Source organism: Schistocerca serialis, chromosome 7, assembly GCF_023864345.2.
Source record: "Schistocerca serialis cubense isolate TAMUIC-IGC-003099 chromosome 7, iqSchSeri2.2, whole genome shotgun sequence".
In the NCBI taxonomy this organism is placed as follows: Eukaryota; Metazoa; Arthropoda; class Insecta; order Orthoptera; family Acrididae; genus Schistocerca; species Schistocerca serialis.
Window position 1 is genome coordinate 539,716,554 of NC_064644.1, and position 16,389 is coordinate 539,732,942.

Here is a 16,389-nt window from a genome sequence, read left to right on the forward strand (position 1 = left end):
TTCAGTTCCACTGGAGAATAACGCTTTCTGTCGCCTGTGATGGCATGGAGTGACCAAGGAGGCAAATTAGACCCCAGCAGCACCTGTCGCCACTGGTTGAGTGGTTGCATCCAGTACCATTGCATCCGAGGCGTTGGCGAGATCTAGGCCCTCAGGGGACACCAGAATCTCTACATCCTCAGACATAGAGCATTGGGGGAGTGCTTGTGAAGGGTTCTGGAGGCTCTCGTTTCTTGTCAGGCTCCTTCTCTGAAATTCTGCCCCCTCACTGCTCCTTAGGGTCTTGCAGGGAGGGCTTGTTGGTAGTAGCTTCAGGGACCTTGAAGCCCTTCGACCAGCAGCCAGTGGCTCTTTCAACCACCGGCTAGTGTGAACTGAACCACTGTGAGGGAATGTCCCCAGGGACCACTTCCACGTACGAGGAGCTGGAGGAGGTCGTTGATTCTCTAACTGGGGGAGGGGACCGATGTCCCCAGCATTTTGGGGGACAATGCTCCCAAAGTTAAAGCTCTGGGAGCAACAGAAGAAGACGTGCCCCCAGCCAACTGGAGTGGGGAGGAAGATGGGCGGGCCTGAGGGCCCACTCGAGTAACTTTAGCTGATGAATGTAATGGCGTCATCGATAGCGACGCCGTCGTGGTGGCAGCATAAGAAGATAGCATGGGAAAGGGGTTTAGTCTTTCATATTTGAAATGATTTTTTATTCCAGTCTCTGATCACAAATGAATTCTTTAGACGATGACCGGTTTCAGTCTGTAATGACCATCCTCAGGTCTTTTTTACACCACGTCCTAAAGTGATACGGCCAGCTTCGCGGTAAGACAGCCTGTCCACGGTCTTGTACTCCATAATTTTGCGCTCCTTTAGAAGTGCTGGGGAGTCCGGCGAGCAGGCGGAGTGATGATGTCCACAGTTCACACAGGTTGGAGGAGGCGCACATGGAGTATTTGGATGCACGAAACGTCTACAGTCTCTACATGTGACGCTGGAAGGGCACCGGGATGACATGTGTCCGAATTTCCAGCACTTAAAGCACCGCATACCGGCTGGGACGTAGGGCTTGACGTCACATCGGTACATGTTGACCTTTTCAGGCAATGAACCATCCTCTAAAGCCAAGATGAAGGCACCGGTGGCAGCCCTATTGCCTTTGGGTCCCCTGTAAACGCGCCGGACGAAATGAACACCACACAGATCTAAAGCTCGTCATCGGACTGTAACAGGAAGTTGCGATGAAAAATAATTCCCTGGACCATACTGAGGCTTTTGTGGTGAGTGACCGAAACAGGAATATCACCCAGGCGAGTAACGCCCAGGACTGGGTTGCCAATGACGTCTGAATCAAAACAGACCCTTTGCGCATTTGGGACAGCGCTGTAGCTTCCCCAAACGTATCCTCCAGGTGTTCAACAAAAAACAGGGGCTTCGTTTCCAGAAATAACCCATCAGTTCTGCTCCACACAAAGTAATGTGGAGAATAAGGATCCTGTACCTCTGAAGCTCTATGTTCTTCCCAAGGTGTTGCCAGGAAGGGGAAAGGTTTAGGGTCATACTTGCCAGCATTGAAATCAACCTTTCCTATCTTAGAGACGGCTGGGGCCATTAGGTGCCCAGCAAAAGATGACTTAGACCGCTTCACGGCGGGTCTTCCTCCCTGATGCCACCCACTCCAATCAGGGGCTCTCCTCACGGCAGCCACCAAGTCACAGGCCGGCCGGTGTGGCCGAGCGGTTCTAGGCACTTCAATTTGGAACCGCGCGACCGCTACGGTCGTAGGTTCGAATCCTGCCTCGAGCTTGGATGTGTGTGATGTCCTTAGGTTAGTTAGGTTTAAGTAGTTCTAAGTTCTAGGCGACTGATGACCTAAGATGTTAAGTCCCACAGTGCTCAGAGCCATTTGAACCATTTGAACCAAGTCACAACAAAGGCCACCTGGCATGACGGCCATGGCTAGGAGTCCTGATGCCCCAAGGAGACAGGCATCTACTCCTTAGCATACGTGAGGAGTTTACACTTCAGGAAGTGTGTTGTAAGGGGGCTACCACCAAATAGGCACATGACGGCCTCTCCACGCTGGGCTGGCTACCATGCTGGACATTGGACGCAGAGAAATCTAATATTTTCATTGGCGCGAAAGGGGACAGGAGACAACGGAAGAAGATGACATACCCCGGAAAGTGTCCCCACCCAAATAGTTGAAATACAGGTGGAAATGCAAAGCCATGACAAGAGGTTCAGGAGATCGAATGTAAGGGCACTATGGATTACTCATTCACCATGTAAGGCGTCCTTCTCCATATGGCCCGCACTTCTGTAGAATTTTGGAAATGGGAGGTCAAACCGAAAAATTGGAACTGAATTTATAGTGCCGAAAAGTGTGAGACTCCTTTTAGTCACCTCTTACGACAGGCAGGAAAACCTCAGGCCTGTTCTAACCCCTGGTCCTGCAGGTGGGGGGGGGGGGGGGGGGGGTTGGGAAGAATTTGGTACCAGATTGCTAGCAATTCTCATTAATTACAGGATGGTTGTTTACAGGCATGCAGCTGGCGCCCGATCCACACTGTAGTGCCAAAGTGTTATCGGGGTTGTCTATGTCCAAGGCATACTAAAAGCACAATGCTGAACACCAGCTATTTACATACAAGATAATGGAAACAGACATTCCGAGCACTACTTCCTGCAGAGGGAGCTCGAGCCACGGACTGCAGGAAGTATCACTACGCCAAAACCTGATTGGCTGGAGGCAGCTATTTATGGGCTAGAACCAGCCGTGAAGTTCAGTTCACTCCGGATGCCGATCTCGTGGGCTTCGACCGCTGAAGATTACATCTTAGACTCTAAATTTGACTTTTACTAGTGTGTATGCTACTACGAACCTTTGTGGAAATTTGGAAGTGAACTTTTGTTTGCCTCAATTAGGAGACTTTTACTGGCATTATTTTTACCTTTCTTTTGTTTTCCAGTCATAAAGCTTGTTAACGTACATAAATAAAAGTTGTGTTTGTGAAAAATTGCAAATTATCAGTCACTACGAAAAGAAACTGGTATAGGCATGTGCATTTAATACAGAGATGTCAACTGCAGAATACGGCGCTGCGGTCGGCAACGCCTATATAAGACAACAAGTGTTTGGCGCAATTGTTAGACCGGTTACCGCTGCTACAATGGCAGGTTATCAAGATATAGGTGAGTTTAAACGTGGTGTTATAGTCGGCGCAACGAACGATGGAACACAGCGTCTCCAAGGTAGCTTTGAAGTGGGGACTTAACTGTAGGACCATTTCACGAGGGTACCGTGAATATCAGGAATCTGGTAGAAAATCAAATTTCCGACATCGCTATGGCCGTAAAAAATTGCTGCATAAACGTGACAACTACGACTGAAGAGAATCTTGCAACGTGAAGGAAGTGCAACTCTTTCACAAAGTTGCTGCACATTTTAGTGCTGGGCCATCAACAAGTATCAGCGTGCTAACCATTGAACGAAACATCAGCCCACTCGTATAACCTTGACCACACGATGAACAGATTAACGCCACTCCTGGGCACGTCATCACCCCATTTGACTGTAGGTGACTGGAAACATGTTGTCTGATCGAACGAGTCACATTTCAAATTGTTTCTAGCGGATAGACGTGTATGGGAAATAGCGATTCCAACAGGACAATGTGGCATCCCACACATCCAGAATTGCTACAGAATGGCTCCAGAAACATTCTTCTGAGTTTAAACGCTTCCGCTGGCCACCAAACTCCAAAGACATGAACATTATTGAGCGTATGTGGGAAGCCTTGCGAAGTGCTGTTCAGAAGAGGTCCCTACCCCCTTGTACTCTTATGGATTTATGGATAGCCCTGCAAAATTCATGGTGTCAATTTCCTCCAGCACTACTTCAGACATTAGTCGAGTCTATGCCACGTCTTGTTGCGGCACTTCCGCGTGATGCGGGAGGCCCTACTCGATATTAGGCTCCAGTTTCTTTGGAGCTTCAGCGTATGTTCCAATGGGTAAATATCAGGGACATTTGCTAGCCAAGACATCAATGTAGCACGATTCCCGCCTTGCAACATGGCCTATTATCCCGCGTAGAGGAAACTTCAAGCATCAAGCTATGCAGGTAGCAATAATTTTTACACAGTTAAGTGCTGTCATTATACCTTTAATTACCACCAAAGATCCCTTGAAAGCCCAAATTGATACACCTCATAGCATACTCTGCCCTCACCGGCATACATCTGTGGCGTGGTGCATGTTTCGTGCAGCTATTCGTCCCGACAACGGTGTGTAAGAGCCCAACCATCAACCTGATTTAGTAAGAAGTATTATTCATTCGACAGGCGACATGTTTCTATTGATCCTCGGTGTGAATTCAGTGATGCTGTGCCACATGTTGTTGGGTCAACACAGGAACACATAGGGGGGGGGGCCTAAAATGAGGAGCACCTTGTTCAACAATGGCCTTTGAACGTTGTACTCCGAAATACTTGTGACTGCACCAGCACTGCACTCTGTCATCGAATCTGAAACAGATCGCTGCCTATCCTGCATTACATAGCGGGTGAACCTCCGACCTCTACGTTTTGTGATGTGTGGTGGTCGTCCAGTACCATACAGGCTACTCGTTATTTGAGCATCGTTCAATAAATTTCCACAGCTGGTCACGACTGTAGTTCGCAACAGGTGATCAGCTTCGCCGTTTCAGAGATTCTCGTTTCTAGCCGCAGAGCAACAACAATGTGCCCATTCTCAAACCCACGTTTGGGGGTCGTATCTTCGCTTCCGTCCAACTCAAAATTCCCTCCTTACTGCGTCACGCGCCCGCAGTATCAACGGGAGGCTCTCAAACTCGCGGTTGGCAGTGGTCAAAATGCTTTAGGTGATCAGTACATATTATAAATTACATTAATGTCTCGCACCATTTTCCAGAATGATGTTGAATTACAGCAAGTCAACCACGCAACTGCCACTCAGTCTAATAGCAAAGCACCTTACGTTATAAATCACGTTAATATTTTCCAACTTTTGCAGAGTATGCCATAACATCAACAAATTATTGTAATTCAGCTACACCCCACTCAGGGAGTGTATTGTAAAAACGTATTACCTTGTGAATGATGTTACTATTTACCACCATTCTGGAGTTGGATTACTCTGTTGCCGATGATCTCATTGCAGCATGAAGACATACAACTGGAATCGCTATGAAATGGAAGAGGGGTGCATGATTTAAGGCTTGCTTCTGGAGAATGGTGGGAGTGACGGGGAATGGGGGTGACCTTTTCTCCACCCCAATTTTTATGGCACGATACTTTCCAAATTGCATGGGCGGGGTAGCAGGCGACATCCAGACCTTGAATGTGCTTTGCTCGAGTGCCTCAATCGCGTGGGTGTTGTATCAAGGCTAGATCCTGACTTTTGAAAACACACCTAATTGTCTGACAGATGCTTGCGAGATTGCTTTTGAATGTTGCTTCTAGGTGTTTAGCATGTTATGGAACGTTCATCGGATGGACGGATTAGACGCCATTGGAGGGTGAGTGATCGTTGCGGCTGACAAAAGAGTTGTCTCTATAGAAAAGAATGGTCTCTATAGACGTTGAAATAGAGTTACGTGGTCGCGTATAACAGATCCAAGTGAAAGCGAGGTAATTGTTGCGTGCTTTTAGCGATCTCCCAATTCCTCTGTTATAGTTGTAGAGCTATTCATAGAAAGTATATGATCTGTGGCGCGTAAATATCCATATCATTCAATACTGGATGTAGGCGAATTTTACCTACCGAGTATAGACTGGGACGACTGAGCATTATTTTGCAAGAGGTACAGACAAACAGTCTTGCCAAGTAGTTTTGAACACATTTTCCGAAAACTGTCTTGAGCAGCTGGTCTGGCAGCCCACACGTAACTGAAATATTTTATACGGAAGTACTAAGGAATGTCGAGATATGTTTGAAGTTCTCTAACGCTATAGATACAGCAATAAGGAATAGCGCAGTAGGCAGTACAGTAGAAGAGGAATGGACATCTCTAAAAAGGGCCATCACAGAAGTTGGGAAGGAAAACATTGGTACAAAGAAGGTAGCTGCGAAGAAACCATGGGTAACAGAAGAAATACTTCAGTTGATTGATGAAAGGAGGAAGTACAAACATGTTCCGGGAAAATCAGGAATACAGAAGTACAAGTCGCTGAGGAATGAAATAAATAGGAAGTGCAGGGAACCTAAGACGAAATGGCTGCAGGAAAAATGTGAAGACATCGAAAAAGATATGATTGTCGGAAGGACAGACTCAGCATACTGGAAAGTCAAAACAACCTTTGGTGACATCAAAAGCAACGGTGGTAAAATTAAGAGTGCAACGGGAAATCCACTGTTACATGCAGAGGAGAGAGCAGATAGGTGGAAAGAATACATTGAAAGCCTCTATGAGGGTGAAGATTTGTCTGATGTGATAGAAGAAGAAACAGGAGTCGATTTAGAAGAGATAGTGGATCCAGAATTAGAAACCGAATTTAAAAGAGCTTTGGAGGACCTACGGTCAAATAAGGCAGAAGGGATAGATAACATTCCACAAGAATTTCTAAAATCATTGGGGGAAGTGGCAACAAAACGACTATTCACGTTGATGTGTAGTATATATGAGTCTGGCGATATACCATCTGACTTTCGGAAAAGTCATCCACACAATTCCGAAGACGGCAATAGCTGACAAATGCGAGAATTATCGCACGATCAGCTTAACAGCTCATGCATCGAAGCTGCTTACAAGAATAATATACAGAAGAATGGAAAAGAAAGTTGAGAATGCGCTAGGTGACGATCAGTTTGGCTTTAGGAAAAGTAAAGGGACGAGTGAGGCAATTCTGACGTTACGGCTAATAATGGATGCAAGGCTAAAGAAAAATCAAGACACTTTCATAGGATTTGTCGACCTGGAAAAAGCGTTCGACAATATAAAATGGTGCAAGCTGTTCGAGATTCTGAAAAAAGTAAGGGTAAGCTATAGGGAGAGACGGGTCATGTACAATATGTACAACAACCAAGAGGGAATAATAAGAGTGGACAATCAAGAACGAAGTGCTCATATTAAGAAGGGTGTAAGACAAGGCTGTAGCCTTTCGCCCCTACTCTTCAATCTGTACATCGTGGAAGCAATGATGGAAATAAAAGAAAGGTTCAGGAGTGGAATTAAAATACAAGGTGAAAGGATATCAATGATACGATTCGCTGATGACATTGCTATCCTGAGTGAAGGTTAAGATGAATTAAATGATCTGCTGAACGGAATGAACATCCTAATGAGTACGCAGTATGGTTTGAGAGTAAATCGGAGAAAGACGAAGGTAATGAGAATTAGTAGAAATGAGAACATCGAGAAACTTAACATCAGGATAGATGGTCACGAAGCCAATGAAGTTAAGGAATTCTGCTACCTAGGCAGTAAAATAACCAAAGACGGACGGAGCAAGGAGGACATCAAAAGCAGACTCGCTATGGCAAAAAAGGCATTTCTGGCCAAGAGAAGTCTACTAATATCAAATACCGGCCTTAATTTGAGGAAGAAATTTCTGAGGATGTACGTCTGGAGTACAGGATTGTATGGTAGTGAAACCATGGACTGTGGGAAAACCGGAACAGAAGAGAATCGAAGCATTTGAGATGTGGTGCTATAGACGAATGTTGAAAATTAGGTGGACTGATAAGGTAAGGAATGAGGAGGTTCTACGCAGAATCTGAGAGGAAAGGAATATGAGGAAAACACTGATAAGGAGAAGGGACAGGATGATAGGATATCTGCTAAGACATGAGGGAATGACTTTCATGGTAGTAGAGGGAGCTGTAGAGGGCAAAAACTGTAGAGGAAGACGGAGATTGGAATACGTCAAGCAAATAATTGAGGACGTAGGTTGCAAGTGCTACTCTGAAACTAAGAGGTTAGCACAGGAAAGGAAATCGGGGCGGGCCGCATCAAACCAGTCAGTAGACTGCTGATGACAAAACAAAAAGAAAAAAGAAAAAAAAGGCAATAAACATCCCGGACTTTATCGGTGACGTCACTATAGAGATGGGGATAATGGACAAAAAAGACCCACTCTGATTTAAGAACGAAATTTTGGAAAATGCTGAGGAAGTTAACGCTGTTTCCTCTCGGTTAAAGGAGAACGCGCAAACGATGACAGGCTAAGGTTGTTAGAGATTCGTGTATCTGAGGAAAGATCTACGCGCAGCATACAACAATTAACACCGCAATACCTCAGCAAAAATCGAGAAAATTCTGGTTCTAGGTTAAATCGCTGAGCGGGGCTTACGGCTTCTATCCAGTCAATCGCTGACCAGTCTGGCTTTCCTTTTGCTATCTTCAATTGCCAAAGTTTTACCTTTTTACGCTTGAGAAAAAGTTTACGCGGGAGAATCGTAGAAACATACGGTCGTTTGGTCATCGCACGAAGCCCCGTATGTATAACATAGTATTTAGCATTCTTGGCGTAAAAAAAGGACTGAATGAGTAGAAGACAAATAAATCTCCAGGTTCAGATGAAATCGAAATTTGGTTTTGCAAAGGGTACTTACGGCGTTGGCCCCTTACTTAGCTTGCATTTATCGTGAATCTCTCGCCCAGCGCAATGTCCCAAACGACTGCAAAAAAACGCAGGAGACTCCTGTATGTAAGAAGGGTGAATTAAAGGAGACAATATCCTTGACATCATTTCACTGCAAAATTCTAGAACATATTCTGAATCCGAATATAAATAACTTCCTAGAGACCGAATACCTTATGTCCATGAATCAGCACGGGTTTAGAAGGTAACGGTGGTACGAAACTCAGCTTGCTCTTTTGTCACTGGATGAAGGTCAAGAGGCCGATTCCATTTTTCTAGATTTACGAAAAGCGTTTCACACGGAACACCACTACAGACTGTTAACGAAGATATGATCATACGGAATAGGTTACCGGATATGTGAGTGGCCTTAAGACTTATTAAGTAACATTAAGTAATACAACTCAATATGTTGTCTTCGACGGCGAGTCTTCATCAGTGATAAGGGTGTCTTCATGAGTACCCTAGCAACGTGTGATAGGGACTGCTATTATTTTCTGTATACATAAATGATCTGGCTGACATCGTGGGCAGTAATCTGCTGTTTTTTGCTGATGACGCTGTGATGTAGGGGAAGGTGTCGAATGTGACTGACTGTAGAATGATATAAGATGAATTAGACCAAATTTTGTTGTTGGTGTGATGAATGGCAGCTAATTCCGAATGTAGAAAAATGTAAATTAATGCGGATGACTAGAAAAAACAAACCCATAATATTTGGTTACAGCATCAGTTGCGTCCTGCTTATCATAGTCACGCCGCCTGAATAAAAATGGTTCAAATGGCTCTGAGCACTATCGGACTTAACATCTGAGGTCATCACTGCCCTCGAGCTTAAGACTACTTAAACGTAACCAACCTAAGGACATCACACACATCCATCCCCGAGGCAGGATTCGAACCTGCGACCGTAGCGGAAGCGCGGTTCCAGACTGAAATGCCTAGAACCGCTCGGACACACTAACCGGCGCCGTCTGAATATCTGGGCGTAAAGTTGCAAAGCGATATGAAGTCTGATTAGTATGTAAGGATTGTGGTCGGGGAGGAGAATGGTCGACTTCAGTTTACTGCGAGAATTTAATGCAAGTGAAGTTCATCTGCAAAGGAGACCGCATATAGGACGCTAGTGCAACCCACTCTTAAGTAGTGCTCAAATGTTTGGGATCCGCACCACGTCGGCTTAAACGAATACATCGAAGCAATTCAAGGCGGGCCTTGCTACTGGTCGGTTCGAACAACGTGCGAATGTTACGGAGATGCTTCTGAAAATGTGAATCCCCCGGGAGAAGTCGACGTTCTTTTCGAGGGACACTATTGAGATAATGTAGAGAACTGGCACTTGAAGCTGACTGCAGAACGATCCTATTGCCACCAACATACGTTTCGACCTCGAAGCTATGATATTAGAAATTAGAGCTCATGGGAAAGCATATAGACAGCCATGTTGCCCTCGCACTACCTTCGAGCAGAACAGAAAAGGAAACGACAAGCACTGGTACAGGGTACCCTCTGCCACGAATCGTATGGTGGCTTGAGGACTATGTGTGTGGACGTTGATTACATATGTTTCTCGTTCAAAAAATGGTTCAAATGGCTCTAAGCAGTATGGGACTTAACATCTGAGGTCAACAGTCCCCTAGACTTAGAACTACTTAAACCTAACTAACGTACGGACATCACACACATCCGTGCCCGAGCCAGGATTCGAAACTGCGACCGTAACAGCAGCGCCGTCCCGGGCTGAAGCGCCTAGAACCGCTCGGCCACAGTGGCCGGCGTTTCTCGTTCTTTCTATAAAAGCGGAAGAAGTCCTTACACTGTATGTTGCTCCTTGATACCTGAACTTGAAACAGCTTATTATGTTCACTTTTGCTGCCAATGTTTCTCGATGCCCAGAGATATATGCAAAGAAGTGTGTGTCACTGCTGGATGCGTGTAGGTGGTGCTTCATACTACAGTCTGTGCCTTCGTTGTGTTTGATAAGAGGGCGTGGCACCTTTCTTGATTTCACGCGTATACACGTTAAATTGATTACAGGCACTCTGGCGACAAGTAGGTTTGAATCGAAAAGCTTTCCTGAAAAGCACACATAAATTCGGAGCTGTATATGAAGCTATATCTAGGGGCGATTAATATTTTCCGATTACTCACAATCTCCGATTTTCGGTGTTTTTGATTGCAACGCGCGATGTATACTTATTGTTACACGATTATTTATTAAACAAAAAAGATGCCTGTAACAACTGGATGCGCTATGCCCTCACAAACGTACTGTGTGGTAATCAGTCATTCCTCACGAGAACTCAGAACAAGTCACATTATTTCCTCATTTACAGCTCACACGTCAGCTCCTACATGCACATAAATCGCTTGCAAGAGCTGAAAGACTTTAATTGTTTGGTATCACATGATTTTTTCCACCTTTTTCATCAACTGTTAGTCACTGACTCGTTAAAATCCTTTCTTCTGTACATTTTGTGTCTAGAAACTCTGACTGTCACCCCTTTTCCTTTTCACGTAGCACTCCACTTTCCTTCACCTGTTCATCTCAATGGTTACACAGATATTAATGCCCCTGGTAACAGCCACACACAATAGGATATATACTTGTGCTATACAGACACAAGAGTTTCACTATTTCAAGTAACATTAATACCTTTAAATATGGAAAAAGGTAGATTAAAAATACGCACGACAGCAGAAAAACACAAAGAAGCGATCGAGGCACGTTATACGATAATTTACTACAAGTAAGATTTTTGATGATCTGTTACAACACTTGCCGTGACGGTCTACTCTCAAGCTATGAGGCACCTGTCGTCGCTAGCGTAGCAGAACTGTGTCAGGACTGAAGTCCCTACGTACTAGAGAAAAGAATCCAGTATATTTTAACTTGTTAACTTTGAGAGTGAGAGGGGGATTTACGTTGGGTTTCCTTTTATGCTCGTTCTTATACTTACTTTCTATAAGAGACATGACATAGATGTATATAATTGTTCACAGATTCAATTTAGCGGCACAGTGAAATTGCAGATGACCAGTTTAATTTTTCAGTACAGTTTTATCCAGTGACTCACCGTTACCCCAGTTACAATCGAGTTTCTACAGTGGACAAACTTAGCTATTTCTGGAGCTTGTGAATACCATACCTGAAGTCGATGCAGGCATGTTTCCTTGCTCCCCAATCACTTTAACGAGATCATTTCGCATTCTTGTCACATTAAAAGGACGGAAACCGTATGCCTACTAGGTGTTAAATTCTTCAAACAATATACAATTCATCCTATGCCGTCTGTAGCTAATACGTTACATAGTCAACAGTATTCTTAGATCCGTGGCACTGATGTTATTTCAAGCTACAGTTTCGATACTACCATAAAACGAGATACACATCGATCTTCAGAAAAAAGAACACCTTGAACGACTACAGAATAGGATGTTTGTATTCACGGGACATCTACAATAGTGTGTTGTGCAGAAACGACTAGCATTTTAACCATGTCGGGCCGTGGTTTCAGGGTCAACATCGACATCGCGCCACAACATCACGTACGGAATTCATTGTCGCTGTTAACCTAAGATAATGGGTGAGAGTGACTTGAGCAGATGTGCAGGGTGCCTCGCAGACGTACGCGCGAATCGTAGCGTCAGTTCAGAGATAGAGAGCACATTTTTGAGTGTGATGCATCCGTCTGGGGAATTGCTGTTCGTGTGGGACGAAGTGTTTCAGCAGTGCAACGGCTGTGTGCAGAATGGTTCACGGAAGGCCGTAGAAAACGAGGAGATAGGTCAGATCGCACCAACCCGGACCAACCCTGAGATGATCGACATCTCAAGCAAATGGCTTTGCAGGACAGACCTACGTCCTCATCGTCTCGGGCGCATCTGCGAGACAGTGTAACACATCGTACACTGTCAGGGCTGACAGTCCGTTGCCGTTTATTACGGCGTGTTTTACGTGCGCGTCGTCCACTTCTCCCTCTACCTTTGACGAAAGTACAGAAACATGCTAGACGGTAATGGCGTATGGAGCGACCTCACTAGGGACAGGAATCGTGTCAGATAGTATTTTCAGATTAAAGGAGGCTCTGTTTGTTTGAAAATGATGACAACATTTAGGTTCGCCGCAGACACGTGGAGAGGCATTACATTGACAGCATTCTCATAAGACATACAGCGCCAACTCAAGGCCTTAAGGTGTGCTGTGCGATTGGTTACACCCACAAATCACAGCTGGCGCCTGTACAGGGCAATGTGATCAATGTGACGGTATCCTGCGACCCGTAGCCATATCCTTTCTGGACAACACACCAGACACCGTTTTCCAGCAAGACAATGCACGACGACATGTTGCTGCACGAACACGTGCCTTCTTGGTGGCCCAGGAAGTCAGCCTTCTTCCCTGGCCCGCCAGATCGCCAGACTTGCCGCCAATCCAAAGTGTGTGGGATATGGTGAAACAATAGGTGCAGCGCTGTGAGACAATGCCAATCACCATAGGTGAGCTTTGGAACCAGGTGAATGCAGCATCGTCGGAAATACCACAGGATGCCATTCGCGCCTTATACGCGTCGATGCCATCGAGCATGGAACAAGTTATCAGGGCCCATGGCGAACCCTGTGTCTGCTAGGCAACAGGACACATGCTGAACCGAAGTGACTGAAATGGTAATCCTTTCTGCAGAACATACTATTGTATCTGTCCGATGAATATGAGCGTCCAATTTTTAGTCGTTCATGGATCCTTTTCTTTGTTTTTTGAACATGAGTGTATTTACTTCAAGATGCCTGATGATCTAAATATAGAATTATGTTGTCAACAAAAAAATAATTCATCAGTAGCTCTTAGCCGTTGAAATAAAACGCTTTTTTTGTTCAACAGTTGTTCAGTTGAGACAATATTTCCTAAAATAGTATGAGTACAAATGTTTCCCCATCACTCACTTTACAACGCACGAAAGACTGGATGAATAAAGCACAGAAAGGAATGAAACCGAAGTATAATACACAATAATAATAGTTTTCATGATCGGAAATGTGGAAAAAAAGACGAATTTCAACGACAGCCAGCACGGCCAGTTAGGTATAAACTACAAAGCTCCATAGTCGTCTTTCATTGTTTATGGCATAAGAGTTTCCATGTAGGTTTTATAGGCGTTATTTTATTTTAATGAAAGTTATAATATATCTTCAATATTCGACACTCACCTCGTAGAATCTCCCTTTATGTGATGTATGGAATCAACTTACAATGAAAATGTCCTGTTAATGCAGCGTATATATAATTTAGTAGTTCATGATTATTTAAATGCTAATGTGGAGATGTACTGAAAGCACGCAGCTTCAGTTCGCGTCAGAGGTACTACTTCCAGTACGTTGGGCATTCAAGGGAATCGTCGGCCGCCATAAATCACCAACGCGTCTCAGGCTGTCAAACCTGCCACACACGAAAACTAATTTCCTGCTGCGTGATGGCCGGTTGATATTCAACTCGTTCCAGGCATGCCGAGCCAGGCAGTCCCCCTTCCCCCCCCCCCCCCCCCCCCCCCGCTCACCACCCAGTGCAGTGCCCCACACCCAGCACCCTTTCAAGTGACGCGTTCGATCCCAGTTACACAGATTCCACCTCATACCACACTCGTATGAAAACCCCACTGATAGCTGCGAGTAAGCGTCGTGCTATCTCTCCCTCATTTTCCTCCTCGTCTGTTTGGTCTGTGAGGTCCCCAAGATAACTTTTAGTCGCGTATGGTAAACTAGACGCTGCACTCACAATGCTAATATTAATCGCAACTTTATGTAAAGTATTTGACGCAAACAAATATTTACGGAGGTATCACAACTTTCATGAAGCTCACAAACTACAAACAAAGAGTACACAAAAATTTGTATACTCAGGTTGTATGATAATTAATAGCGAAAACGGAAACCGATCATAGTTTGCGATAACGCGCTGATTTCCGTGAAAAATCAAGAAAAGGCCTTCATCAAGCAGTAGATACGTATAGTCGAGCACAGAATTCGCCAGACCCCTGGCCCTCTAGTTATTCTGAGATACAGAGCTTTACTATGTGTGACACAGTATGGCACGCAAGGGCCAACAGTGCTACCAACAAACTGTCAACTCACTGTTCCTTGTAGGAAACCAAAAGTCACATACCACATGGAAGGAAATTAAGAGATAACAAAAGACCAATTTTAAACAAAAAAGGTTTAATCTTTCTCCCACCATGAAGCACGGTAGGAAATGATCGTCAATGGGTATAACATAAAGCAAAAAAACACACCTCACGATGTGCGCTTTTTTGTATGATATGACATGAAGCAAAGCGCGTAGACGAGTTTACTAACTGATCTGGAACTAAATTTTTCACGCAGCGTTTTAATCTCATGACGGCTGACACATATTTTTTCTAAATCCCTCTCGTCATAATTTCAGTTGATGAAGACCGCAATACCTCATGAGATGCAAAAGTCCGGAAACATTGCTTGACATTGCTGGCAATTTGGAATGGAACAGTGCATTCGTCACACGCAACTCCGTGAGGTAGATTGCGAGCTGCAGACTACAGACAGCACTCAGAACTTGAAGCTTCTATCACTATGATCACACCACAAAATTTTCCTATTTTTTCTAATAGCCAAATGTTTAAGTAAAACAGAAGTCGCTAATCAGTTTTACTAGCACTAACAGCACTTATTAGTTTACGAGACAGACAAGACGGATCCCATCTTACACCTTCTGTTACGAACCACTAAGGCCACAAAGCCCCACCAGGTTCTAAGCGGTCGTGACACGGTTTCCACACACCGACTCTGTAAGGCGCTAAGACGGCGGCATTGCTTTGCGTGATGGGTCCTTGTTGGTTTTCCGGAAAGGGAGGATTTCCGTCTAATTATCGTCTCCACTAGTTTTAATACTTGGGTGCAAACAGCAAATAAGGTATTAAATTGAAAGTAACACAGAGCAGGCGAAGTGAGACGGGGCGGAATAATACTGAAGTTTAATTCACACTTGTTAATAAACACACGAACTACCCATCACAGAATGTGATGTAAATCATGATTTCAGTGTAGCAGCCGGTTAGTGTCACATTTCTAAACGTCGTTATCTGCAGCATACTCTGGCCCGTGTACTTGGATGTGTCATTACGTTTGACTGAGTGAGAGGTGCAAGTGTGTGTAGTGACCGCTTCAAAGTAACACAAAATTATCCTCAAGATGAAACAGCAGCTTTACAGTGTCAGTTCATGGAATAAAACTGTGCGGAGATGTTTGCGCTAGAATTTAAGGTTGAAAGTATTTCGGAGAAACTCCAGAAAAGTCTCGTATGAAAAACTTAGAGGTAAATTGGCTCACAACTGATAAGAGGCTGAACCCTAGAATATATAGCTTGATTAAAAGAAATTCTGTACCAATGTCCAACGACACCTCAGCGCGTTTTTATGTACAAGTGAGAACTTCTCAAAATTGGTTTGGTCTACTAAGGGCCACGTGAAATAATTTATGCATTCTTTCCTTTTTCCTTTCTTTCAGTAATTTATAATTCTTTCGCTATGCTTTTCTCTTCTTTCTTTTGTCAATGTTGCACCTGTCTTTCTTGTGGTTTTCTCCTGGAAGCCCGTGAAACATTTAACTTCTGCTCTGAACCTTTTGCTCTGAACTCTTTACGCAGAAGTTCGCTTCCAGCAACATGGCCCACCGATGAGATATTTCTGTTTCATACGTTCTTTTTATGTTTTCTACATTTATTTACATTTTGCATCTCTAAAATATTGATTTATACATTTTT